Genomic DNA, 26,935 nt, shown 5'->3' with positions numbered 1-26,935 from the left:
CATCAGATAGAAATTTGTTGGGATGTCAGCTACCTTCTCTCCTGCACAGACTACTTTGACATTCAATGAGGTATGAAATGCTACTCTTTAATGAATAACATGAAACCACCATTCTAAGTAAATATCTGAAAATGTTAATGCTTTAATAGCTCAAAAGTGCTATCAGTATCTAGTTAGTTATATGCACAGTCAAGTTACAGGTGCAGTAGATTTAATAATGCAAAAAAATATCATTACAGGCATGTATACTTCAATATTTGCATTCCATTTCCAGAGGAAATGCAAGGCTTCAGAGTTTCTTATAAAACATGTTCTATTGGACAAACATCCAATTTTTTAGGGCAATATTTAGTAAGAGCATATGGAAAAGACTTAAAGGAATGGGTCTGCACTATAGAAGTTAATTGAATTTCAACAGGAGTTGACTCAAGTTGTAATGCATTATATGAATCAGAAAATTAAGAATTAGTTTTCACAATTTTCAAAAATAAATCTTACACATCAAGAACACTAAGGTAACACAACAGTAAAACAAAACCCAGTGTTTCATACATTCAAGCATGTACAGGAAATTAATTTCAAGCTATATGTGAACAGCCTAGCTTAAACATTTTTACTCATTTTCATGGAAAAACTGCTGTTGACTAGTTACCAACAATACATTACACACAGATACATTATAGGCCTTGAAATGATGGTTAAATCAAAACTACAGCAAGTGTACTTTATCGCCCACGTAGATTAATCACCTTGAGTTGGGGGTGTGTGTGTTTGTTTATTTGCTTGCTTGTTTTAAATAACAGCCATTAAAAAACCCCAAACATATATTTACAAAAATAAGGATAATGGCTCACATTTCTACCACCTCAATTCTTTCTTCTTTTGACCTTTTCTGCTGTCTTAACAGTATCTCTAGTAGTGGGTTTTTTTTGAGTAATTACATGCTGCTCAGGCTCCTTTTGCCTAAGATCCATTGTTAATATTCTCTGACAGTTCACTGATGTATTTCAAACCACTTACATCCAAAAGCTTCTGGTTCTGTGAAATGGTTGAAAAGGCTTTTTTAAGGACCACATCAGAACTGGTGTTTTCTGTTTAGTCTTTTTCTGGAAATAGCACCACTTCAGTTTCAAGGGTAGGAAATCGTACTCTATACACTTGAGGGTAAGATTTCTGAAACTAGAAAAGTACATCAATTTAAATGAAGAATTCACTCAAACTTGTAATTTAAAAAACTATTAAAAGTGTAACCTCTGCTTCTGGAGCAGGAAAATGTTTATTTTTCCCATGGACTCTCTATACGTCTATATACAAAATTAAGTGATATTTTACAATATGTATTGATTCATCACAGAACCCTTATTTTAAGTGATTCAAAATTTATAACTCCCCAAAAGTATCTACTATTTTAAAATCTCATTATTTCTCTAGAGGACTACCGGATAAAGCTTTTTAAATTGAAATTAAAGACTGTGGAGGAATTTTTATTTACTTGCTTGAGAGCTGCTGCTTCTTGTCTTTCACAGACATTTCTGTATTCATTGCAATTTCTTCCAATAAAGCTGCCAGTGGTTCTTGAATCAGTTTCCCTTTGGTATTCAAGTTCATCTTTACTGATTTGGTGACAAAATGATGCAGGAGGAAAAGTTGCATCAGTATCAGTTCCAACATATTTTATTTGAAGAAAGAGTAAAAAAAGAACAGCTTTTTTTTTCTGCTATACATTTGCAAGAACTGGCCTAATCAAATTGACCACCTAAAGTCTTTAAGTAAAGAAGATATGGAGTAAAGACCCCAAATTCTACCTTCTATCTCCTGCACTAATTGAGTGAGTTCTAATGAGTCAAAAAAACATGACACAGAGGAAGCCTGTTTAACCCTTTCTTGGAAGAGGTTAAAAGTAACTATTTCAATAGAAATTAAGGAAGGAAGAACTAAAAAGCAGCTTTGAACAGAAAATATGGTATCAGGAAATAGAAAAAGAGTTCTGAAAAACTGAGCGAGTAAGGATGGATCTAAAAGAAAATTTGAACATTAATAGAAACACTATTTAGCTGTTTACGGTTTTCCTCACTACCACAAACAATTTGCCAGATCAGGACTCTATTCCCTGAAGAAGAGAGTGCTGACCAACAGGAAAACATATTTTTAGAGTTCTTGTCTCTAAACCATTCAATATCTGCTTAGTTTCATTTAAATACAGTTATGGTTGAATATCAGCAAAAATAATTAGCTCTTCATATGCTAGCAGAGACAGAACAAAGTCTTTAAGAACTATTGGATTTTGGAGCAAAAAGGATAAATTTGATCTAGAAGCAGAGACATAGGAGTTTTTTTCACTAGACATCTACTTGAATTTTTTGGAGATGTACATGTTCCACTATAGAAAATTTTGAGGAAAGAACATTTAAGATTTCTTGATAATTGTCCATGCAAAAAAATACTATTTTAGCAGCAAGCAGTTCATCCAAATCCAAGTCCATTTCATCTTTTGAACAGAGAATATAATGGAAAAATGCCTAAACCACCTGAGAAAGAAAAATATCTTTATTGTATATTTTTCTGTTGGGGGAGAGGGGGAATTGGACTGTATTTCAAGAGTGATCTTTTAGTAAAATATATTTTAACAGCACAATACTTACCGTACTTCCAACACATCACTATAAAAACATGCTGTTGCAAACATCAGCGATAACTCTACAAACAGCAATACAGAAAGAACATTAGCACAAAATAAGGCTTTGTAGAGATCTGACTAAAACTACTTTCAGAGAAAAAGATATCTGTAGTTAAGTGATGAACTAAAATAAGTACTTAAATAAACTGGTAGTTTTGTTGTGTTTTTTTTTAATGGCTGAAAAAAGGTAAACCAAAACATTCAGCTACAGATTTCTATGACTGAAATAGTCTATTTAAGTTGCACTTTCTGCAGTGATAAAGAACACCAGAGACCTCATGTTCCACTGCATTTTATTTTTTCCACTCAACAGTGAACCTATCCATGTCTGTGTGTAAAATCAGTTTTTAAAGATAAGGAAACCTCCAAATTCTGAGCAAATTCTTCATTTGCTCACAACTTACCAAGAAATTTATTCAAATTCAGAGTAGCTTTTCACATAGCTAGAATAGATGAACTGTTCATCAAACAAGCAAACTGTATTTTCCATACACTCTCCAGTAAGAATCCTTTATTTATGCTATTCCAATATCTTTGTCTAGACCTTCTGCCTTACACTGTACATACCAAGATTCTGGTCTGCATTGATTCAGAAAGAGGTGGCAAATCATTGTGAAAGCTAATTCTTGCCATACTCACCAACAGCTGTATTTTTTTTTCTGATTTTCTGGTGGCAGCAGAAGACAAGATATCTGAAGAGCTTCTACAGCCTTGCTATGTTTTTGCAGCAGACCTGTTTTATACAAGATAAGGAGATTTGGCAACATTTCTCAATTATATATTTCCATATCATTTCACATAACATTTCTAAACCTGTACCCCCAAATTCCTTTCCTACTCATTCAATACTCTTAGAACTCCACTCCCCTAAGAGTCTAAGAAGATATCCCTAGAACTGGACTCACTTCCCACTATGCACCTTGTTTCAGTATTTACAAGATTTCTTTCTGATACATTGGGGAATATTAATAACCATAACCTATAGCTCTAGATATTAGTAGACATGAAAAACTAAACCATCTTGGTTCATCCTTTGCTCTTGCATAACCGTCAACATGACTGAGATGTATGCACAAATGCAGCAACCACATAAAAAAAGTTGTCTGGGGCAACAGTTAGAGAGTCTAAACAAAACACGTGCTTGAACATCATTGACAGCTATGATAATACTGACATGTCCCCCACACCTATAGAAGTTAAATCTACAACTAATTCTACTTACAAACTCTTGAGAAAACACAGAATGTCAGCATGCCAGAAAAATTTGAAGACTGGACAAGCACAGTAGAATCTGATAGTAGTTTAGGCACCTATAAAGAGGTCTTACCACCAAAATGTCACCCTCTTTTAGGTTTCTAAGGCTCAGCCATCTACTACACATTTGCCTAAATAGCACTATCAGAACAAAACAGAAATCAGAAGAAAAATATCTGTATGACTGAAGTCTAATAGTAATTTCACTTAAAAAAGGAACAAAGAAGAAGACAAAGAGATATACCTTTTTTTTCCCTTAGGATTATAGAGGTTGGAAGGGACCTCTGGAGATTATCTAGACCTCTCCTCCTGCTCAAAGCAGGGTTATCTACAGCAAGATGCCCAGGTATATGTACAGTCATGTTTTTAATATCTCCAGAGATGGAGATTCCACAGACTCTCTGGACAACCTCTTCCAGTGTTTGACCACCTTCCAATTAAAAAAACACCAAACAACAAACCACAACAGAGGAAAAAAAACATCAGAAGAAAACACAAGCTATTTTCCTATGTATAAGTGGAATTTCCTGTATTTCTGTTCATGCCCATTGGCTCTTGTCCTGTTATTATATATCACTGATGGAAGTCTGGCTCCCTCTTCTTTACTCCTCCCACATAAGTTTTTTATATGCATTAATAAGATCCTCCCTGAGCCTTCTCCTTTCCAGGCTAAACAGTCCCTGCTCTCAGTCTCTCCCCATATGACAGATGCTCCAAGCCCTTAATCATTTTTGTGACCCTCCACTGGACTCATTCACCAGTGCTGAGTAGAGATCAGCTTCCTCAGCCTGCTGGCAATGTTCTTTACGTAGCTATCATCTTTGCCACAAGGACACAATGCTGGCTTATAGTCACATGAGAGTCCACCAGGACTGCCAAGTCCTCCTCAGCAAAGCTGCTTTCAAGTCAGTTGCCCTCCCTAGCATGTACTGGTGCATGGGATTATTCCTGCCCATGAGAGGACTTAGCATTTCCCTTTGTTGAACGTTATGAGATTCCTGTTTGCCCATTTCTTCAGCCTGTCAAGGTCTCCCTGAATGGCAGTACAACCCTCTGCTGCATTAACCACTCTTCCCTGTTTTGTATCACCTGCAAGCTTGTTTAAGGCACACTCTGTCCCACCATCCAGGTCATTAATGAAGTGTTAACTGCTATTGGCCCCATTATCGACCCCTGGACTACTCCTTACTGATTGACCTCTAGCTGGACTTTGTGCTACAAATCACAAACAACCCTTTGAGCCCAGCAATTCAGACTGTTTCTGATCTACCTCACTGCCCACTTATCTAGCCTGTAGTTCCTCAGTTCACCTATAAGGATGTGATAGAAGACAGCGTTGAAAGCCTTACTACAGTCAACATAAACAGCATCCACTGCTGTCCCAGTCAATTCCACACTGTAAAAAGTGAAAGTTGTTTGTCATTAAAAAAAGAACAGACGTGTGCAGTAGTATTTACAGCAGCTAATACGGACAGTATTCCTGACTTGCGGAATCAGACTCCACAATCTTATCAGACTGTAAAGTAGGTATGTTTATTCAGCGCTGGGCAGCACTGGGGGGTAGTCCCACCAAAGCCATGCACACCAGGGGCAACAACTTGCCTCAATTTATACAATCAAATGTTGCATATACATAAGTGTTACCGAAATCTCGGAATGAAGAACTTATCGACACCAATGTGATGTAGATAAGCAGACACTTCTTTATTGACGGCCGGGTGCGTGAGCAAGTCCTCTCACGATCAACGCACACCAGGTCCCCAAATCAGATTCCATATATAGAACTTATTCATACATATTCATTAAATATTCATGCATAACCATGATATTTCCCGTAAATCATTAACATATTCTCCTCCTATATCCGATTCTGTGCAGTAGAGCTTAGAAAGGTCTAGAAATGGGTCTGGGGTACGATTTGGGTAGGTGGTATATGAGTCGGTGGTCACGATCTCCCCCTGCCGGAATTACCTTTTACTAAAGTTCACGGTTTCTTGGCAGGTACCTACAAGCTGTTCCAGTCAACTCTCCCCAGTTCCCATTAATCTCATATTCTGACATTTCAATACACCTCTGCGTACAGAAGACTGGTTAAATACAATGGAACCTTTCAACCCTAGAGTTATTACAATAGTTCCAGGCCCTTCTTCTAGCCTTGGTACAAGACGTACAAAAGATTCCATAACAACTCTTACTGTGTAGCTGTAAGTTTCCTATAATTTTTTTTTTTCCTTATGCTTCTATATTTTAATTCTGTTAAATGATTTTATAAAATCAATTAATTAATCAAATAAAATCTATCAATTTTAACTTATTAACAAATTGGTAACATTTGATTTCCAAATACGCCTATACATATTCATAACCTACTTCTGTTTCATATTAAAATTAGCTCCAAGAAGTCATTTACATAATTCCCACCAAACTGCGCTTGCATACTGTCTCTTGGTAGAGGTCATGTGTCGTGGGGATGAAGGCTTGGTAGTCTCCCTCGCTCTGAACTTTTTACCTTCTCTCTTTGCGCAGACTCAGTTGTTCCTTGGTCTTTGTCCAAACTATAGAGTTGGTTTTAGCTAGTTCTCATCAGGAACTGTCCTTCAGGAGGAACTCTAGACTCCTTGCTTTAGTTCATTTGCACAATAGTTAGTAAAACAAAGCATTATTTATCAACAACAATCTAGGTAATTGTTAAGCAATTAGATCTACAAAAATTTCTTTAACTCCTTCCTCATCCCCCCCTTTTCTAGAAAATTAGTAAATTATTTTACTATACTCAATCTAATACATTGATTTTTATCTAACAGTTTTTCAAAATATTTGTTGGAGTCTAGTTTCCGTCGTAATTGATTTTTCTTCCATTCACTATAGTAATCTCCTGTGTTTTGGAAACACCACCTGCCACATCAAACTGCTATGCAAAAGATTATGGAGAACAGGATAATTATTATTATTATAACAAACAATTGTTTTAACCATGTTAAATTTGGTAACCAGGAGGTCAGTTTTTCCGACAGCTCGGAAAAACCCCAAAAGATGTCATCTTGAGTTACTTCATGTAAGATCTTTGCCTGTTTCCCAATTTCCTGTAAGTCAGCAGTGATTCGGCCACTCTGGTCTAGGTACATACAACAGCTGACATTATTGTACATACTCTTCCTTGTGAGGCTAATAATAGATCTAAAGCCATACAATTTTGTGCTACTACTTTTGACAGGCTCCTAATTTCTTCTTGGAGGGCTCTGATTGCATCTATAGTTTTGTTTTCAATCGTTTCTATTACAGCTGAGATGCTTACTATAGCTTTCTCTAACTCACTAACTCCCAATGATGGGATTAGCCATCGCATAAAGCTATGATAGCCTGTCAGTCTTTCAATTAAGGGGTTATCTGTTCTTCAATTTCTGATCAAAATACTCCTCCTTCCTCTTCTCACAGGGTCTAGTGTTGTTTTATCAATAATAGTGATGTTAGGAACCAGAGCGCCTAAGGTACATGCTCCTCACCACCCCAGAGGTAAAGTTTTCCAAGTTGCTGTGCCACACAACCAATACCACCCTGTTCCTACCGGAACCCGAAGACCAGTATAATTATGTGCCTGGAATGTTGGGTCTATAGTTGTCATGTTCAATGAAATGGATTCATTACACTTTGAGTATTTTCCAAAAAACATGCTGTTTCCCGAACTTACCAAACAATGGTCTCCTGAGGTATTGGCTGTTATTGTTTCCATTTCTAGCTCCTGGTCCCACTTGGCTTGGGAATCTTTTCTAAAAGTGGTATTTCACCAGAAAGTAACATTTGTCCAAGAAACATTCAATGGCAATGGAATACCTATTAAGGGCATTCCAAGGCCAGAATGTTTTGGCATTTGGGTACAAATCCAACAGTCAGTCTTATTTATAATTTGGGTAATATTCTGTGTTAACTGTACATAAAAATTCTCTTGCCAAGCAGTCACCCTAATCACCTGTAGGTTTGTCAGGATTAAGCAAATTTTAATCCACATTCTACCTTTGCAGTTTGAATTTCAAGGGTCCCTGGACTTCAGAAGTCCAGACATTCCGTGGTGATTTCTTCACCCTAGTTTGATGTATCCAGGCACTCTGTTCCTTAATCCTGATGGCTGTAAAAGAGGTAAGAAGCACCTGGAATGGTCCTTCCCACTGTGGCTCCAGGGTTTTCTCTGCAAGGGACTTCATATACTCATAGCCTCCAGGTTGTATATTGTGTACAGGTCCGTCCAAACCTCTTCCCTGAGTTCCAACCACATGTTTCCTGATTTCATCGAGTCATTTGCTCAATGCCACCATGTAGGAAGTAATGATTTCATCCCTAACCTGTATAGATATTCCACTCTGTATCTCATAAAGTCGTCCATAAAAGATTTCAAAGGGGCTCAGTCCTTCCTTCGCCCCTGGTCTAGTTCGTATGTGCAGAAGGGCTAACAGAAGAGACTGAGGCCAGGCCAAGTTTGTTTCTTGTCCCGATTTCACAATTTGTTGTTTGATCAGATGGTTCATTTTTTCTACTTGGCCACTTGACTGAGGGCGATATGGGGTATGAAGTTGCCAATCTATACCCAAATGTTGGCTAATTTGCTGTACCACCTTTGAAATAAAGTGTGGTCCTCTGTCAGAGGATACGGTTGCAGGAACCCCAAAACATGATATTATCTCTTGTACCAGTATTTTGGTTACCTCCCAAGCCTTGGCCGTTCTGATCAGGAATGCTTCTGGCCAACCTGAAAAGGTATCAGTTAATACTAATAAATATCAAAACCCCCTTTTTCTTGGGAGTTCTGTAATATCAATCTGCCATTGTTGTCCAGGTCCATTGCCTTTTCCAATTTGGCCCATCTCTGCTGGGTGTAAACATTCACAACTTGGGCTAATTCCAAGGTGTGTGTTAGAGCAATTATTTTTGCTTTCTGTGTAGAGGTGATCGTGGTCCGAAGAGGGTCCCTCGTGGAGAGTCGGCCAAGTCACGACAATCACACCAATATGGCTACGTGCCGTGCTCACTTTATTAAACAAACACGTCATATTTGTAACTTAAACCGACTGCTCACACGACTTTACACACAGGTGATTGGATAAAAGTCTCTGGGTCACGCGGGCGTCCATGTCGCTGATTGGTGGGCATGCTGCAGGCTCCTGATCAGAGTGTGCTGATGAGAGTGTGTTGATTTCGCGGTTCCCAGTGACGTACGGAATTAGACTCTATAACTCGAAAGTTATAAAGTAGGTATGTTTATTGCGCGCAGATGTACGGGGGATTGCTCCACCACAAGTGTGCATGCCCGAAGTGATGAACCATCTCATATTTATACAATAAAACAAATGAATGTTCAATCAACGCCTATACATATTCGCTACCTAAACCCACATACTCTGGTTTTGAATGTTAATTAGCTTATCAGTCCTTTGCCTGGAAAGTGGTGGTCTTGCATGTTTGCAGCTAATTCATGTCCTTGTCGACCATCTAGTTTTCCTTAGCAAGGAGATTTAATGCTCCCTCTAAATAACATTGGAATGTTTCTCATCCTTTTTATAAATAGCCCCTTTCGTTAGAGGAAGAAGAACAGACTCTTTCTTTCATTAGTTATTTCCTTAAAACTATATGGTTACGTGACCACCTACACTCCTTGAGCAGACATATACAGTCACACCTACATTCCTTGAGCAGACATACACAGTCACAATCGATGTTTATTGTTCCTTATTTTGCACTATTTCTTCTTGTTTGTGCATAGCTTGTTTTCTTTCTCACACTGCTTGTTCCCAGGACAATTTAAAGTTGCTCTGCAGCTTCAACTAACAGGCCTGGGTTGTCCAACCCGGACAATGGTAACATATGTCCTCGGTCCTTTAAAAATCCCTCTACATATCCCCCTTTTTCTTTTTGGACAACCCATGTCTGTTTCACAATAGATGTTAAACCTTTCTTCAAACAAAATAAGCAGCTAAAAAATTAAAAGCATTACAACAATGATTATAACAAAGCGTATTCCTTCCATCAATAACGTCTTTAACCAACCTGTTATCCCCAATCCTCTCAACCATTCATCGAAGGGATTATCATCAGCAAGAATATGCTTCATGTTTCCCTGCAGTTGTGACAACTTCTTGTGCATAGATATGGAATGATCGGAAAGGTTCATACAACACATCCCTTCAAAATCCTCACAACCGTGTCCATTTGCTAATAACAAAAAATCTATTGCAGCTCTATTCTGTAACGAAGCATGCCTAACACTATCTACATCAAGCAATAATGAACTTAAAATCTGTGATGTAAGATTAAATTGTTTCTCTCCCCAGAACGCTAACCTTCATATATTCTTAGCATTTAATGCTGCCATTGCCCCCGGCATAAATATGGAGGCTAGGACATTTACTGTTACAGACTGTAGATCGACTCGGTCATTACATGTTTCATCAAAGGTGCGCAGTGCCCTCCGTGATCTATGAGATTGTGGAGTCATTTTTAATAAGTCTTTCATATGTGGAGCAAACAAGATCAAACGCCCTAAATAGCATGGTCCACCGACAGGATACAAAGGAATCCCTGGCCACGCTCTGTCCCCACATATCAGAAAGACTCCCGGTGGCAACTGATAACCCCCTGATACATCTATATGGACACCCCCAGTTTTCAGTTCACCCCAAATAGGTGAACCGGTTAGATTTTGAAACCCTGTATAAAACCCCCGTTCACCTTGACGTGTCAGCCATAACTGCCATGGGTCACCAAATCAAATTACTCCAGTGCCATTCATGGGTTGGAGTGGTGATGACATGTGGGTACAGTCTGCCATACCAGTTGCAGTTACATTAATATATTCAACAGGTACAACGCTAGCCAATAGGTCTAACTCCTGCAAAGGTAAATTATGTGGCTGGTTTAAATTCTCAATAACCGTCTTCTGCCACGCTGCATTACGCATAGAAGGCCAAACATATTGCCCATTTGGACTCTTACATTTACCATTCTGATTGGAAGTCAGATCCACTCACTGCTTTAACATTCCAAAAACCGTCAAAATTTGTTCCATTCTCTTGCAGGGGAATACCAATAAAACAAGTTCTAAAGGGGTTGTCTGCCTGTTGCAGACAAACAAAAGTCTGTTATTCCCGTGATATTTGCCTATGTCACCCATATGTTTGTCCTAGGCAAGATGTTAAAAATACTTTGGCTAATGGGTAAAAAATTCATCAAGACTGTAAACCAAGTTCGCCACTCAAACATTTTTACTCCTGCAACTTCCAAAATTTATTTATTTATTTATTTTACATTCCACCCCACAAATCTGTGCTTTCACAGATTCTGATGATGTGTACTGTCTCCAATCAGCATGGTATTACACTAGTCGTATGCTTTCTCTTGCTTCATGCCCACTTACTAATCAAACACATACACTCTTTACACCATTTACATTTAAACTTTGGCTTACAGAACCGTTTTACCCCACATAGCATACACTGACATAATACCCGCGGGTTACATCCCTTACAACATAGACAGTTTATTCTGTCTGCTCGCTCTGAGTCTTCTCTTCCATCTTCTGATCTTGACATAAAGGTCGCACAAACTTGCTAGGGACCCATATAGGTCCTTTATCTGTGGAGATACAAAAATAACCTCTACCGATAAAGAACACCGGATTCGGTCCTTCCCATACGCCTGAAGCCATATTTTTATACAAAACATTCAAACCAGGAACTGTAGTTGTTTGGTTCCCTCGCGCTGTTTGGTGATGCATAACAACAGGTGGTTGGTCCCTCTCTGTCCTCCGTAAGGGAGAGATAGCTTAAGGTAAACAACACCTTAGTCAACCGTTTAGTTACGTCTATGTCCTGCGATACTTTCTGTCTCTGAAGATAATCCTTCAGGGTATGGTTCGCCCTTTCAACAACTGCTTGCCCCATTGGGGAGTGAGGAATCCCTTTAACGTGTTTAATTCCCCAAGTTGTCATAAACCTAGCGACTCGTTGACTACTATACGCTGGAACATTGTCTGTCTTTATTTCTGCAGGTACTCCCATGACAGCCAAACAAGACATTAAGTGTCTCTCCACATGTAATGCCTTTTCATCGGTTTGTGCAGTGGCTCATATAAAATGAGAATAGGTGTCAATTGTGACATGCACATACTTAAGCTTCCCAAAGTCAGGTACATGTGTTACATCCATTTGCCAAACCTGAAGTGCCTTCAGACCTTTTGGGTTAGTGCCCACCCCTAAACCAGGTCCATGATTGACTACATTGAGGACAGGAGCGAACAATACCCTTTGCATCTGCTATGGGTATTTGATACTGTCGATGTAAAGACTTTGCATTCTGATGAAATATCTTGTGGCTGTTACGAGCTTCTTCAAACTTATTTGTTGGAGGAGTTATTGCCAGACAGCTGACTGCTTCATCAGCTCTAGCATTACCTTCGCCCAACCCAATGGTCCACTGATGACTTCTAATATGCATAATACAAAACTCATGTTTTCTCTGACGAAGAGTACTACGCAGTTGTATAATCATTTCACCAAGATGTTGGTTCTTTGTCTCTCTCAACAAGGCATCTTCAATGTGCTGTACTACACCAACTACGTACAATGAGTCTGATACTATGTTTACAGGTGTGTCGTTCCAGCTTCCCAAAGCCCAACACACTGCTTTCAGTTCTAAGGTTTGAAGGTTTCCCCCTGGTTCACCGGTGATTACTTGTTTCTGCCACTGGTTATCGGATTGCCAAACACATGCAGCCTTCTTCATCTTTCGTCCTGCATCTGTAAACAATGTTGGCCCGTCAACTGGTCTTTTTGAGCATAGCGGTCTCACAATCCACTGGTAATGTTCTAACATCTTCCAGAGAGGTCCTTTTGGCCGGTTGTTGTGTATAACACCTGTATAACCCATCAAGGCTTCCTGTATGGCTGTTGAATGTCTCAGGAGCCACTCATAATCATCACCACGGACTGGAATGCTGATATCTGGCGGTTCAGTCCCATCAATTTCAACAATCCCGTCTCTTCCTTTTCTCACCAAGGCCGCTACTGCTTCAGGACGACTTAAAATACGATGTCTGGGTTGCAATGGCAAAAACAACCACTCTAAAATGATCGCCATATTTTCCCCCTTTTTCTTTTGCCATTGCAAAATAAGGGCAAAAGGTGAAGTGGCAACATTACAAACCAAGAAAGATAACGGATGATTCGCCATTCGGCAACTACACCAGCCAGTCTGAATCTTGCGGGACACAACTTCTAGGGCAGCCCGCTGTTCTGGTGACCAAGTTCGAGGACTGTTGGCTTCGGTGCCATGCAACCAGGATTGGAACGGTTGGAAATCATCATTAGTGAGGCTTTTTGCGTGTCATCAGGGTGTAAGGGAATCGTGAAGAAACAGTCTTTCAAGTCTATCGTAAGAACGTTGCCAATTCTGAGGGATCATTGTAGGAGTTGGAAGACCAGGTTGCAACGCTCCCATCGCTAAAGTCTGATGATTAACCTTCCATAAATCATGTCCCAGTTATGTGCATCCAGATTATTAATCACTACAGGACAAGCTAATGAGCTAGTCACCTGCCAGTCACCTTCCAAAACAGCATCACGAACAACACCAGACCAACGCTATAGAGTTGGATCTTTTCTTGAGTTCAGCATCGGCGGGGTAGTTGGGCTAACTGGAGGAACTACAGGTATTGAAGTAGTAGGCAGGTTCATTTCAACTCGCTTTTCCAGGTTTCTTAATTTATCTATTACATCTTGTAAAGATTTCTCCGTATTGTTATCACAAAGCTTCTCCCCACCTTCCTCCTCAAATTCATCTGATGATGTACCAGGAAGAGGAGGATGCGTCATCGGACGGCGCTTTTTCCCGCCCTGTTGTGACCTATGAGCTGTAGCCACCCTCCGTTTTGGTCTTGCTCCACCCACAGCTCTGATTGGTGCAGCATGACTTGCTGCTCCTCCTTCCTGGGGAGGCTCAGCAGCCTCTTCCGGGTTCGGCTCAGTTACAACAGACCCCCGAGGAGTAACTTCCGGATTGTCCGCTGTCTTATCTAAAAAGCTCCTGTACTGTTGAACACGCAGAGGCTGACATACCCTTCATAGGACGAGTATGCCCAACTCCGAAAAATGTAGCCAAGAAAGAAGGTTTAGGTGAATCAGCCTTCTGCTCTATTGGCTTTTCTACCACATCTCCTCCCAATGCTTCTATAGCTGCCGCCGCTACTTTATTTTCCGCCTTCATAGTTTCCAGAGTGTTAACTATAGACCACCACGTAGCTCCTAACGCTTTAGCTTCATTTCCTTCTTTACCTCCCTTGATCATAGTATCCCAGAGGCAATTTCCCACTTCTCTCCATTCCGTAATACTAAACAATAACGCGGGCTCGGGAATCTTATCCTTTTTTCGTGCCCAGATAACTAAGGTCTCCACTTCTGTTTCTTTAATGCCCTCCCCTCTTTTAAAGAGGATGCTAGTTAACAGTTTAATTGCCGCGTCTAATTCCATCGCGGTCTTCCTCTGAGCTCTCCCCTCTCACAGAAAGGATATCAGCAGGGAGCCCCGCCACACTCGATGCGGCCTTCCTTAGTGCTCCCCCCTCTCACTGAAATGGTATCAGCGGAGAGCCCTGCCACATTTGTCACGGTCTTTCTTAGTGCCCTCCCCCCCCCCTCACAGAGAGGAACTCAGCGGGGAGCCCTGCCGCGATTTACTCGACGCGGTCTTACCTCCAGCGGGGGTGCGATCTGCAGCTCTACACAGAACTCTGGACTCCGCTTTTCGCCTTCCAGGTTCCATCCGCCTCCGACCTCCAGCTCCCTAATGGGACAACTTCCCTTCGGGTCCGATGCACGGAGACTTCTGCATTTAAGCAAACAGTATTTAAGCTAAACCGCTTATAAGCGAACCGCATTTAAGCGAATAAATGGGTCCCTGTTTGGGCGCCAGACGAAGAGGGTCCCCCGTGGAGAGTCGGCCAAGTCACGACAATCACACCAATATGGCTACATGCTGTGCTCACTTTATTAAACAAACACATCATATTTATAACTTAAACTGACCGCTCACATGACTTTACACACAGGTGATTGGATAAAAGTCTCTGGTCATGCGGGCGTCCATGTCGCTGATTGGTGGGCATGCTGCAGGCGCCTGATCAGAGTGTGCTGATGAGAGTGTGTTGATTTCGCGGTTCCCAGGACTTGCTCTGCACCTGGCTTCTTGTTTGTGCATAGCTTGTTTTCTTTCTCACACTGCTTGTTCCCAGGACAATTTAAAGTTGCTCTGCAGCTTCAACTAACAGGCCTGGGTTGTCCAACCCGGACAATGGTAACATATGTCCTCGGTCCTTTAAAAATCCCTCTACAGTGGGCAAAGGTCCTGACTCTTATTTCTTGACTGGTGGTAATGGCATATCCTGCATGTCTCTTACCACCCGGGACATAGCTGCTTCCATCAGTGAACCAGTTTTCTCCGTTTTCCATGGGACTGTCTTTCAAGTCTGGGCGACTTGTGTACGTCACTTCAACGATCTTCAGGCAGTCATGTTGTACTGGTTCTCCTGTGTTCCCACTGAGGAAAGAAGCTGGGTTGACAATGTTAGTAACGATAATTTCCACATCGTCCTGTTCTGCCAGTATGGCCTGGTATCTCAGGAATCTCTGTGGAGAAAGCCAGTGTCCACCCTTTGCTTCCAGCACCGCAGATACTGTATGGGACACCAAAACAGTTATTTTCTGGCCCAGGGTAAATTTTTTAGTTTCTTGGATATTTAGTATTACAGCTGCAACCACTCGCAGGCATCCAGGCCAACCCTTAGCAGTTGCATCCAGCAGCTTGGAGAAGTAGGCAACTGCTCATCAATATGGACCCAGATTCTTGTGTTAATATTCTCAAGGCAATTCCCTGTTTTTCATGGGAGAAGAGGAAAAATGGCTTACTCACGTCTGGTAGCCCTAAAGCCGGGGCTGACATCAGGGCCTTTTTCAGCCGTTCAAAGGGCTGTGTGGCTTCCTTATTCCATTCAAGGTGTTTCTGCTCAGTGGTTGTTAGTGCATATAGTGGTTTAACAAGCAGTCCATAGTTATAGATCCACAGTCGGCACCACCCGGTCATTCCCAAAAAAGTTCGTAACTCTTTTACTGTCTGAGGTCTCTGAATTTGGCATACTGTTTCTTTGCGGGACTGTCCCAAAGTCCTTTGGCCAGCGCTAATTTCATAGCCCAAATAAATCACTTTACGTTGTATTATTTGGGCCTTCTTTTTAGACACTCAGAACCCTTGGAGCCCTAGGAAATTCAGTAGACTCACTGTCCAGATCATACAACTGTCTTCTGTCTTGGTGGCTATCAGGATGTCATCCACATATTGTAACAATTTCCTGTCTTCAGGCAACAGTTCCCAGGATTCTAAGTCCTTTGCCAGCTGATTGCTGGAAGATGGTGGGGCTGTTTTTAATTCCTTGTGCAACACTGTCCAAGTGAGCTGGGTTTTACAACCACTTTTGGGATTTTCTCATTCGAATGCGAATAACTTCTGGCTGGCTTCATGGAGAGGGAGGCAAAAGAAGGCATCCTTCAGGTCTAAAGCAGTAAACCATGTTAATTCAGGAGTCAATACGGTCAACAAAGTATATGAATTTGCTACTATAGGATAGAGATCTTTGGTTATTTTGTTTACAGCCCACAAATCCTGAAGCACCCGTTACAACCCGTCAGGTTTGCGAACAGGTAATATGGGAGTGTTATATTCTGATTCACATTCATTTAGCAATCCCATTTGTAGGAAATTTTCGATCACTGGCTGATTTCCTTCTCTATCTTCTTTCTTTAGGGGATACTGCTTAACTCTTACCGGGTGCCAGCCTTCTTTGAGTCTAACTCAACAGGTAGAGCATTCTTTGCCCTTCCAGGTACACTGGTGGCCCATACCCCAGGGTATATCTGGTTTAAATTTTCTTCTTCCTAATTTCCTGCAGAGAAGCTGGTTAAAGATAAACTCAATATTTGAATGTATTGTTGATCTTTTACTTCCAGAGTAATTTCTCCTTTTTCAAATGTAATTTTTGTACCCAACTGATCCAACAAATCCCTCCCCAAAAGTGTCTTTGGGGAGTTGGGCATATACAGGAATTTATGGATGCCTCATTGTTTTCCTAATTTATATTTCAAAGGTTTACAAAAATATGCCTTTTCATTTTGGCCATCACCCCTTTTAACATGATGTAGTCATCCTTCTGGAGCACCAAGGCTTGATTTAAAACCGAATATGTTGCCCCTGTGTCCACCAAAAACTCCACCTCTTGTCTCTTCCCCAGCTTTATTATAACCAGTTGATCTGCTAGTGTAGATTCCCCATGTCCCCGTCAATCTTCCTTTACATGGGCCACTATTCTTCTTGTCTGGTGATTTTGTCCCTTTTCCTTATTTCTTAGACATTCTTTTTTCCAGTGACCAAATCTCTTACACAGTGCGCATTGGTCCTTGCCTAGCCGGGACGATTCTCGTCTAGGCTTTCTTTCCTCCTCTTCCCTGAGAACCGCTATCGTTTTCCTTTGCATCTGTTTATATTCTTCCTCCCTTTTACTAAACACTTTCCAAGCTTCATCCAGCAACACTTCCAGATTTCTACTTTCTGTAGAGCGCAACTTTTGGAGTTTGCGCCTAATGTCCCACATAGATTGGCCCAAGAATAGGGAGACTAATTGTATTCCTACTTCTGACCTAGGATCCAGCGCTGTGCTACAGTGCATTAAATCCCTCAGTCGATCCAGGAATTCAGATGGGGACTCAGAAGGACCTTGTTTAACTGCATATAAAGCTGACCAATTTATGCTTTTGGGGACAGCCCATTCCCTTTAGTTTTCACTCTCAATACCCTCGTAATCTTTCCATATGTGCAGAAATATTGGGATCCCACCTTCGATTTTGGAGGGGGGGGAAATTCCTTAACATCCCCTCCTGCAGCTTTATAATGATCCTCAGCCAAATTTCCTGCTGTTTTTAAAATTAACTGTTTTTCCGTCTCAGTCATAGAGTCCAATAATAGCTGCAAATCTTCCGAATCAGGTTTATGCTGTTTTATAAGAAATCGAAAGTGTTTGGTAACACTTACCAGATCATTCCGATAATCCTTTGCAACCTTTTTCCATTTCCCTAAATCAGAGGAGGAAAAAGGCACACTAATTAACATTGTTCCGCCATCAGGCCCTACTGCCTCCCGGAGAGGTGCTTGTAAGGTTGTTGAGGCAGATTTCTTCCTAGTACGGGAAGATACAGGGCTATCTGGGAGAGCAGGAGTTCCATCCGAGTCCACATCTTGTTCCTGTAATCAAGGGGGAGGCTTAAACAAATCAGTTAGATCTTGTTCCGGTACCTGGTGAATTTTGTTAGTTTTAGTGCACCTTTGCCCAATACTACATGCCGAACAGCACCACTTTAGTTGATCTCTAAGTTCTTTCAGAGTGTAAGTACCATGGGGTCCTGTGGTGGTATCATCCCACAGTCCCTCTGACACTCTGGATGGTTTTGGAGGGTGAAAACCATGTCTGCATGTGAGACTTCATCCCATTTTCCTTCCCTCCTTAAAAATAGCATTAGTTGTGAAAGGGTATTATAATCCATTGACCCATTAAGTGGACATTTAGCTTTGTTTTCCAATTTATATAAAGGACACCACTGATTGCAGTATTTAATAAGGGTCTTTTTATTTTCTGTACCTCCAGTCCCAAAAATATCTTTGCAATGAGCAAGCACACAATCCAAGGGACTCTTTTTCAAAATTTCCCCTTGAGTGTTACCCATATTGTAATCTTTTATTAATTTTTTACTCACATTCCAGCTACTCTTCTAATAAGTTTCCATACAAACCGTTTCTTGCACTTCTCTATAGCTTTCCCCCAATCCTCTTCCCCAAATGTCCTAAATTTCCAAAATGAAATTTTCTCTTCCACACACTAATTAATTATTTAGAAGTTGTGTAGGACTGGTGGTAGGGTGAGGTGATGATACCCAGAGCACTTTGAGCACTCTACTTTCTGCCTTTTAGAGCTACAATACCAGCACCTTTTACAAAACAGCACTTCAGTAAGACCCAGGCTGGGTGCCAACCATCGTACCTATTATTATAGCATCTTATATTATCGCAGATTAGACAGGGAATCACAGCTCCTTTTAAATAATATCGTTCATTCACCCTATTTATCCAATGTCCTCCCTTGTTCAAATATTCCCAGGGTTCCAACCCAAACCACCAGAGGAGTGATTCCCTTTGTCTTGTCTCGTTATCAACATAAAGAGACATTCATTCATTCATGCACTATTAAAACATGGTACACTCGTACAAAACACCAACTATTAACAAAATTCCCAGGTATTCAAACCATACAGTTAACATCCATCTAGCAGCTGCAAATATAACATGCAAAGTGATTTTATCGCAATTGTGAGAGGTCCGCTTACCCTTCTCCTGCTTCTTATATACCAGTCATTAGCAGGTCCGTGATGGCTCCCTACACTGGGATGCAGTGGCGACCTGGGATTTGCTCGATCTGCCCTCAAGATCTCAAGATCGGCCGCCCAATCGGTCAGCAAATCCCTTCCTTATGCAGGGTACCCTCCTCCCATACAGGGACTATTCTGCACGCCAGACGTCTCTTCGTGATTTACCAGCTGCCCCGGCCAAGCGCATGACTTACAGGTCGCCTTTACTAAAACATACCGTTTTCTTCCGCAGCTTCAGGAGGTTGTTATCTCCCCCCCCCCCCCCCCCCCCCCCCCCCCCCGCGGTGAGCCTCGGGGCATGTAAGCAATTAGATCTACTAAAATTTCTTTAACCCCTTCCCTCATTCCAAGAAAAGAGTGGTAAAGCACTAATTAATTTCATTTTCAAAGCAAAGCTTTTTCTAATTTCAGAGGAAGATTTTGCATGCATGTATATAGGCCCTGAGGAATAATAATTAACTTTAATGTGATTTGTACATAAAGAATCATTACAACCTGTGCTAAGAGCAAGTTTAATCTTACCAAGTTCTTAAAAGATCTGATGATCACTGACACCTTAGTCCTATTTTCTTAGCTATTCTGAAAACTATTTCAGCCAACTTTTTGGAATAGAAGTCCTCTAGATGATCTTCATTCAAACACAGCAGCGTCTTGAGGCATCTTGATATGGTTACACAAGCCACCTATTATTTCTGTAAATATTTCTCAGGTTTTAAGATGGAGCTTTTATACATATACAAATAAATCACATCATGGATGCCTCAAATGACTAAAAACCTCATCTGATAACACTTTCTTTACTATTTCCTGAAGTCTTCCACTAAACAAAAAAGGTATCCACTAAAGGAAGAAGGAAGTCTTGTAATCACTGTGGAAAGGCTGTAATTCCATAAGAGTAGCAATGTGAAAAGTCAAAGACTCAAAGATTGAGATCTTGGTTTATAAATGTCTTCAGATTGAGATATGTTGCCAGTTTTACAAGCCATACTCCATTAAAAAAAAACAACAATAAACCCAAAACCAAACACAAACAATACAAAACCCAGAAATGGAACTGCAGACGTAGATCTGCTTTTTCATATTTTGTAAATGCACAACTTGCTAAGCAATTGCTGCTTCACAGGCAGCATTCAGTACTAGCATTGACACATTACAGAATAGTATTCTATGCAGCGTGTTATCTTCTAAATTTACCCACAGCTTCACAATGGTTTGTACATTAGCCTCATTGATAAGACTTAATTACATGTTGAGTAGAACCCAAAACTTTCCTCTTTCTCTCTCAGTTGACCCCAAAAAGAATTCCTTCTCTCCACCCCATCAATAATCACAGATCAAGTGTCAGACAAGAGTCAGAGTGCTGTCTCTAAAATACAAGTCCATTCCTGGTGTGCAACAAGCCAATCTTACACACTGAATGAGATATTGTTTTATTACAGAGTTGCACAAGTCTGGATGTTAGCAAACACAGCTAGCATACCACAGTACAAAGTTACAGACATTATACACAAAATCTTATCACACTTTCCCTGCCCAGAGGGCAGGTCCATATAGATGATTTGCTACACATTTGCATACCATTACCTAACTTATTTTACTACTACGCATGCTCTCTGATGAAGGGTCTTTTAGTGGGCCTGGGTCTTTCCCTTAGGGGGTATGATTTTTAGTATCTTAATGAGGATAGCTCACTTCTAGGGTAAGGCTAAAGAACATAAGAGCTGACTAATCAGTTTAACATGAACAAAATAGTCTAAGTACATATGGCTTACATCACAAAGATAGGATGGTGCTTTGTTTTGTCTCTCCCAAGGCTAACTCCCTTGATTAGAAGTCCCTTCATTAGTATTTCTTGGCAACTCTAGAGGGTCGGCTTAACCTAAACTCTGTGCACATATAGTTAAGCACTAAATCAGAGTTCAGGAATTCAGGAGTTTTAGACAACAAGAGTGGTTAGAGAAGACCTTGATAGCGAAACTGCAAATCAGGAATTTCTGCCTTATATTTACTTGTTTATTTTTTTACTACTGATTCTAAGTAGTTTTGAATACAAAAAAGAGAGTTAGGCTTCACCATAGGTATGTTGAATTTTCTTGAACTCCTTCCACTGGCTAACTAAGGAGCCTAGTCATTGAATTATTAAAAAAAAAAAAAAAAAAAAAAAAAAAGTGGAAAAGATGCCTGGAGATCATCTGGCCCAACAACCCCCTCAGTTAGTGAGTAACTAACTCAGGTATCCTGAATCATCCCACTAAGGCCAAGTGCAACTTTTTAGCCACTGAAATACCTGTATTAGGTGTCTGGAGGAGGTTGTCGTGGCAAGACTTCTAGAGAAACCAGAAATTTTCAAACATATACTGCTGGTACTTTAAAGTAAATTTTCTAAGTAGGAAGATGGAAAACAAACTAAGTAGTTCTTGAAAGCCAGTATTCCCATAATTGTTTGTGTAAATCTATTTTTGTTAGTAAGGAAGGATTCCATATTTACACCTCTTTTTTTGTAAGACGCCAGAATATTTTTTTTACTTTATTTTTTTCCTTTAAACAGTGTGTGATTTCCTTTTATTTCCACATAAATATTGGCATGAATTCTATGTTCTCATTGTTATATCTGTGAAATAAAACTCTCTTAAAACCTGAAAGATGTGAAATATAATGGTAAAGCAAAGAGAATGAGAGTGAAAGGAAGAATTTTTAAAGATATCAAGAATATCTGTTGTCTAAGAAAAAAGTCAAAAAAGGAACTATATTTAGTTTGAAGCAAGACTGTCAACTAGATGCTAACAAAGTATAAAAATTTTAAATTCAAAAAATAGTTTAAAACAGCCAATAAAAAAACAGCTGAAAAAGTTATTCTAAATTCCTTTTTCATCTGGATAATTAATTAAAAGCAATATTGTTCCCACTTAAAGAAACTCAGTGGTTCTTTTCTGAAATGCAATCATAAAATGTAATCAAATATTTTCATATTTACTATCTTTCAATGGGCCATCTATAGCTACAGGGTAAGTTAAACTGTTATAGTAGAAACTCTTAAAAAGTTATAGAGAATAATTAAACTATTCTTTCTTTAAATCACTAATTTAGTTAATGTCTATTCTAAGTTTAAGCAATGAAGGATTTCCATTTCCTTCAAATGTCATATTGCCAGGGTTAAAAACAATCCTTACAGCCCTAATCCTTTTTAATCTAGACTTCAGTCAAGCAACTTCTAAAAGCTTATGTGAGTATAAAACACTTAGGCATTTGTAAAAATAAATATATAATTGTTAAAAACCATGTTAGCTCTAAGCAGTGTTAAGCAACAGAGACCTTTAAAAATTAGTCAGAAAGTCTTCAATTGCTTGTCTTTATAATGTGATCAAAACCACACAAGAATAAAACCAACTTGTGATATGAAAAAAATTTAAATAGCAAAATGTTATCCATGTAGCATGAACAGGACAGGTTCTAAAGAAATAAGGTGTGGTACTATTTTGATGTGGCAAATTAATTCCATGAAGTTAATTAAAAGGATAATTTTTTTCACTACATTCCAAACTGCTTACCTAACACACTAACAAAAACATCCAAACAAAAATGCAAGAAGATGTTCTTTCATCTGGACAGAGTAGTCCACTATAGTTTTGAAGACATCTCTTTCAAATACTGAAGATGTAGACTGCTTCAAGTCTGAACAACTGGACCCTAAAAAACCCACTAAACAAAGCAGAAACTGAAATAAAATTTCACTTTTATTTCCAATAGATCCACATACATAATAGAGAAAACACATAATAGAGAAAAAAAATGAACATAATAGTTAAACCTTCATATATTTAATTGAAATAAACTGCACTGGCAGATGAACATATGCTGGCTGGTCTTTTCCAACTTTTTTTCAAGACAGTGATCAGAAAAAATATTGACTGTGAATATAAACAGTATTTGATGAAGCAGTAAAGGCAGTCAGTTCAATTGATTTTTATGGGAGTGTGTGGCTGTCCATGTATGTCCCCCCCCCAAATTTATTCACAGTTTACTAGACATTTCATTGCTGACACCATCCAGTGAGGTAGTTCCTCTGCATAGGGTAGAAAGACAGAAATTAAAAAGGAAAAAAAAACCTGAGAGGAATGTTAAACCATAAGATAAAACCAAAGCTGAAAATTCTTTAAGTTCCTCCTGAATGTTGGATTCACTGATTGCAAAGGTAGGCTATACCTTAATGTAGGATCTAGCTTGAATTATATCTATACTTTAGTACCTCCAGTACTCAGTATGAACTAGTTACACCTACTAATCGTACAATTCAATCAAAATGGATAACAATGCAAATCCTTAACTTGCCTTGGAAAATTCAGACAAACTACTTCGAACTGCATCTTCACCAGTACATTAAAGTGTTTACTTTGCACTGAAAATTATGAAAAGCGCTCATGTTCAGTTCTGTCATTTCTGCAAAGAGGAAATTAATATCTTGGAGGTCTTCCAGTTGTCTGTAAAATGAACATTGAAACCTCCTCCAGAGCATTTACTTCACAAACCAAAACAGGTTCCAATCTGCTATTTCACATATCTACAACATGGAAAACATGGTGGCAATAATATTTTAAATGAAATATCACAGCAGCAAAGATGCTTTAATTTCATAAAATAGTTTGGGTTAGAAGGGAACTTTAAAGGACACCTAGTCCAACATCTATGCAATGAGCAGGGATATCTTAAACCTAACCTAGAATGTTTTGAGGGGTGGGGCACCTACAACCTCTCTGGGCAACCTGTTCCAGTGTTTCACCACCCTCATTGTAAAAAATTTCTTCCTTATATCTAGCCTGAATCTACCGTCTTTTAGTTTAAAACCATTACCCCTTGTCCTATCACTACTGGCCCTACTAAAAAGTCTGGCCCCATCTTCTCCGTAGGTCCCCTTTAAATACTGAAAGTCCCCAATAAGGTCTCCCCGGAGCCTTCTCTTCTCCACACTGCACAGCCCCAACTCTCTCAGCCTTTCCTCATAGGAGAGATGTTCCATCCAGCTAATCAATTTTGTGGCCCTCCTCTGGACCAACTCCAACAGGTCCATGTCTTCCCTGTGCTGAGGGCTCCAGAGCTAAACACAGTCCCCCAGGTGGGGTCTCACCAGAGTGGAGTAGAGGGGCAGAATCACCTCCCTTGACTTGCTGGCCATGCTTCTTTTGATGCAGCCCAGGATACGGTTGGTTTTCTGGATTGCAAGTAAACACTGCTGGCTTCTGTCCAGCTTCTCATCCACCAGTATCCCCAAGTCCTTCTCAGCAGGGCTGCTCTCAATCCCTTCCATCTCTCAGCCTGTATTGATACTAGGGATTGCCCTGATCCAAGTACAGGACCTTGCACTTGGCCTTGCTGAACCTCATGAGGTTCACATGGGCCCACTTCTTGAGCTTGTCCAGGTCCTTCTGGGTGGCATTCCGTCCCTCAGGTGTGTCAAACACACCATTCAGCTTGATGTCATCTTCAAACTTGCTGAGGGTGCACTCAATCCCACTGTCCATGTCACTGATGAAGATATTAAACAGTACTAGTCCCAATACAGACCCTGAGGGACACCACTTGCCACTGATTTCCATCCGCACATTGAGCCATTCACCACTACTCTCTGAATGTGACCATCCAACCAATTCCTCATCCACCAAACAGTTCACCCATCAAATCCATCACTCTCCAATTTAGAGAGAAGGCTGCTGGAGGGGGTTGTGTCAAAGGCTTTACAGAAGACCAGATAGATGACATCCGTAGCTCTTCCCTTGTCCACTGATGTGGACACTCCATCATAGAAGGCCACTAGGTTGGTCAGGGAAGACTTGCCCTTGGTGAAGCCATGCTGGCTGTCTCAAATCACCTCCCTGTCCTCCATGTGCCTTAGCATAGTTTCTAGGAGGATATGTTCCATGATCTTCCTAGGCACAGAGGTGAGGCTGACAGGTCGGTAGCTCCCAGGGTCCTCCTTTCTCCCCTTTTTAAAAATGGGTGCAATGTTTTCCTTTTTCCAGTCACTGAGGACTTCACCTGACTACAGTGACATTTCAAATATCATGGAGACTGTCCTGGCAACAACAGAAGCCAATTCCTTCAAGACTCTGGGATACGTCTTGTCAGGTCCCATAGATTTATGTATGTTCAGGTCTTCAGGTGGTCATAAACCTGACCTTCTCTTACAGTGGGAGAGTCTTTGCTCCCTCAGTCCCTGCCTTGCGGTCCACACCCTCAAGAGGTGTGGGAAGAGAGAATGACAGTGAAGACTGAGGTAAAAAAGTTGACTACCTCAGCCTTCTTGTCTGTTGCTACCAGATTGCCAGTCTTGTTCATCAGGAGGGGTAAGCTTTCTTTAACCTTCCTTTTCTGGCTGACATACCTGTAGAAGCCCTTCTAATTATTCTTTGCATCCCTTGCCAAGTTGTGCTCCAGCCACGCCTTGGCCTTCCTGGCCCTGTCCCTATACTCTTCCCAGAATACCTGTCCCTGCTTCCATTGCCTGTGTATTTCCTTCTTGCCCTTTAGTTTGACCACCAGGTCTCGACTCATCCATGCCCCTCTCTTGCCTTCCTTGCCTCATTTCTTACATGTGGGGATCAAGAGGTCTTGCACTCTATGGAAAGCATCCTTAAAGATCTGCCAGCTCTCTTCTGCTCCCTTGCATCCGAGGGCAGTTTCCATGGGGAGTCCTATTGACTAACTCCTTGAAGAGCCAGAAGAGTGCTTTCCTAAAATTCAGGGTCCTGACTTTACTCTTCTCCTGACCCACATCCCTCAGGACTGCGAACTTCGCCAGTGCACAATCACTGCAGCCAAGGCTGCCTCCCTCCTATTTTGCTATCACTGATTAGCTTGCTTGTGTTGGTGATCAATGGATCCAGTATCACAACCCCTCTGGTAAGGATGTCTATTATCTAGCCTAAGAAGTTATCCTCAATGCATTCCAGGAGTCTCCTGGATTGCCTGCATCTCACCGTGTGACTCTTCCAGCAGATGTCAGGGTGGTTGAAGTCCCCCAGCAGGATAAGAGCCTGTGAGCACTGTACCTTCTGTAGCTGGAGTAAGAAGGCTTCATCGATAGGTTCCCCTTGATCAGGCAGCCCATAGAAGACTTGTAATTTAACCCCAACCAGCAACTACGCACCACACAATCACTTGCTTACTCTCCCCCAGTGGGGTGAGGGAGAGGATCAGAAGAGTAAAAGTGAGAAAGTTCATTGTTGACATAAAGACAGTTTATTGGGTAAAGCAAAAGCCACGCACACAGGCAAAGCAAATGCTTAATGCCTAATTCCTATAAATACCCATTTATGTGGGTAATCTTATGTCGTGGTTTAACATTGTCCGGCAACCAAGTACCATGCAGCTGCTTTCTCACTCTCCCTCACCCAGAGGGATGAGGAGGAGAATCAGAAAGGAACGTAAAACTCAAGGGTTGAGATAAGAACAATTTAATAGCTAAAGCAAAAGCTGTACACACAAGCAAAGAAAAACAAGGAAT

The 26,935-nt window shown here is 40.6% G+C and overlaps 1 pseudogene; it reads right to left on the bottom strand.

The window, feature by feature from the left end:
* Nucleotides 1-1,016: 1,016 nt before the first annotated feature.
* LOC129783047 (DEP domain-containing protein 1B-like) lies at nucleotides 1,017-25,987 on the bottom strand (annotated as a pseudogene).
* Between the last annotated feature and the right edge of the window lie 948 nt (nucleotides 25,988-26,935).

This window comes from Falco peregrinus, chromosome W, assembly GCF_023634155.1.
Source record: "Falco peregrinus isolate bFalPer1 chromosome W, bFalPer1.pri, whole genome shotgun sequence".
Taxonomy (NCBI): Eukaryota; Metazoa; Chordata; class Aves; order Falconiformes; family Falconidae; genus Falco; species Falco peregrinus.
Note: the sequence above shows the minus strand (reverse complement) of the source record. Positions and strands in the feature narration are given on the sequence as shown.